The following is a 2,812-nucleotide window of genomic DNA, read 5'->3' as shown; positions in this document are numbered from 1 at the left end:
TAGATGAGCTCAATGCTCCTTTGCAAAACACTTTAATTTTCCTATCGGTCAGGAAGTCTTTAACGAAGCTCAGAATGCGACCGTCAAAACCCCATACTTTCATTTGCTTTAAGATTGGTAGTCTCCACGTCCTATCGAAAGCTTTGGACAGGTCCAGCGAGACCATGTCTAGGTGGGCATTTTGCCTTGTGGCTGTATTAATTATACTCTCGACGTGTGCTAGGTAGGTGGTTGTACTTTTGCCTCTTCTAAAAGCATGTTGTCTTTCGTTTAACAGGTTTCTGTACTCTAGCTCATCAATGAGTCTTCTGTTGACCATTCTTTCTAATGTTTTGCCCACACAACTAAGGAGGGTTATAGGTCTATATCCATCTGGATTCATGGTGTTGCTGCCTACTTTGGGAATGGGTATGATAATACCTTCTTTCCATTTTCTTGGTATTTTGCCGGTATGCCATACTTCGTTAAGTGTTTTTAGTAGTATAGCTTTACCCTTAATTGGAAGATTTTGTAGTAGTGGATAGGTTATATTATCTTCACCTGGGGATTTTCCTGTGGCACTGTTCAGTGCCCATAGGAGTTCTTTCATGTCGAAGCTTCTGTTGTAAATTTCATTATTTTCACTTATTTTTATATCCACTGTTTTCTCCTCGTTCTCTTTGAAGTTTCTGAAGGAGGTCTCGTAGACCTCATCTGACGATACTTTAGTGAAGTGCTTGGCAAGTTCTTCTGTTATGATGTTATTGTCATCTGTTATTTTTTGGTCAATATTCATTATTATTCTCTCACATTTGTATTCTCCTTTACATGCTCTAACTTTAGCCCACATGCTGGAGCTGCTTGTGTTTGGGGAGATCCCTGCTAGGTATTCCTCCCAGCTCTTTTTTCTTGCCGCCTTTATTATGGTTCTTGCTTTTGCTCTCTCTATTCTGAACTTTTTCGCGTTTTCCTGGTATTCAGGTGAGGAAGGGTTGGAGTTCTTCAACTTCCTGAGTGCCTTTTTACGGCTTTTTATGGCTTGGTGTACTTCGCTGGTCCACCATGGGACCTCTCTCTTTGGCTTGTAGCCAGTTGTTTTCCTCATGCTTTTGCTAGCCGCAGTTGTTATGATATCTGTTAGTCCCAGGGGGTCTATACTTTCTATACCTGTTAAGGCACGTTCGATTTCACTCTCATATTTGTTCCAGTTAGCTGCTTCTGTTACCCATCTTTTCCTTCTTGTAGGAAGTACTATTGTTTGGCCATGTTTTTGTAGTAAAATAGGGAAGTGGTCGCTTCCTCTTGTGTCTTCATCAGTTCTCCATAAATAGCTGTTGGGCAAATTATGCGAGGCTATCATCAGGTCTATTGCCGATGGTTTACCAGAGGTTGGGTGCATCCTAGTCGGATTACCTTCGTTTAGTATTTTCCATCGATGTTTATCTGTCTCCTCAAGGAGGAGATTGCCTCTTGTATCGTTTTTGTATGATCCCCAATTTTCGTTGTGGGCATTGAAATCGCCCACTAGTATGTACGGTTGTGGGAGTTGTCTCGCAATGTGTGTTATTTCTGCAATTATGGCCCTTTCATATTCGATGTTTGTATAGTGTGGCGATATGTATATGTTTGCGATCGTAAGTTTTAGTGGGAGGTGTATAGTTACTGCTACGACTTGCACCTTATCGATCCCACTTACATCTATCCACTTATGGGGTGCGTCGTGGAGTACTCCCAATGCAACCCCGTTTTTGTTTGGGTGACTGTGATCGTTGTATATTTTCCAGTCATATTGACCACCTAGTACATTTTGCGGTATTTTGGGTACCATTGTTTCTTGAAGTGCAATGATGGATGGATAGTGTTCGTTTACTAGTAGCTGTAGCTCGTGTAGTCTGCCTCGGAAGCCAAAGATGTTCCATTGTAGTATTAGTGTTTCGTTTGTGAATTTGTGATAGCTCATTATGGAATATTAAAAGTTTCACTATAGCTCCGTTGTGTCACTTTGTGACATTTCGGAATCGGAAAAGTTTCCGCTTTTCTTGTTTTTCCTTGACGGAGGCGAGGAGTCAGAGGATCTTTTCTCTTTCCTCTTTTTTTGTTTTTTGTTTGCTTTGTTATTAGGTTCGCTCGTTCTCATGCCCTCATGAGCGCTATGGCTGGTTGAAGGTTTTATCAGATCGGCTTCGTTTTGAACAATTTTGTTTATCATGTTGTTCTTCTGCATCTCTGTAATGATTGATTTCAATTCTTCTATCTGTTGCTTCAGTTCTTGGATCTGGGCCTTAAGAGCGTTATTCTCGTTTATGACCTCATTGTTTACCACCAATCTTTGCTGAACTTGGCTTTTGGCTACATCAGCGTAACTTTTTGTTTGTCTTTGTGTGTTTACGTACGTTCTTTTTGCTTCCCCATATGGTATGTTTCTTGATACTTTAATTTTTAGTATATCGTTCTCTCGTTTGTAAAATGGGCAGTTTCTGTCGCCAGGCCCATGATTCCCTTTGCAATTGATGCAATATGGTGGTTCTTCACAAGATGCGTTGATATGGTCTTTCGAGCATTTTTTGCACCTTGCTTCTTCTCTTTGGCATTTCTTCTGTGTATGCCCATATTTGTAGCATTTAAAGCATTGCATTGGTTTCGGGAAATAGTGTCTAGTTTTAAGTCTTAGTAGACCACATTTCAGATGCTCCGGAGGCTCTGATCTATTGATCGTAATGATAAGAAGAGGCGTGTTAACCGTTTCTCTCTTTTCGTTTTTCCTAGTGATTCTGTGTACGTTTAGCACACCTTGGTCTGCTAGCTCAACTTGTATCTCTTTCGTTTCCATTTC

The sequence above is a fragment of the Toxorhynchites rutilus genome, chromosome 3 (assembly GCF_029784135.1).
Source record: "Toxorhynchites rutilus septentrionalis strain SRP chromosome 3, ASM2978413v1, whole genome shotgun sequence".
NCBI lineage: Eukaryota > Metazoa > Arthropoda > Insecta > Diptera > Culicidae > Toxorhynchites > Toxorhynchites rutilus.
Note: the sequence above shows the minus strand (reverse complement) of the source record.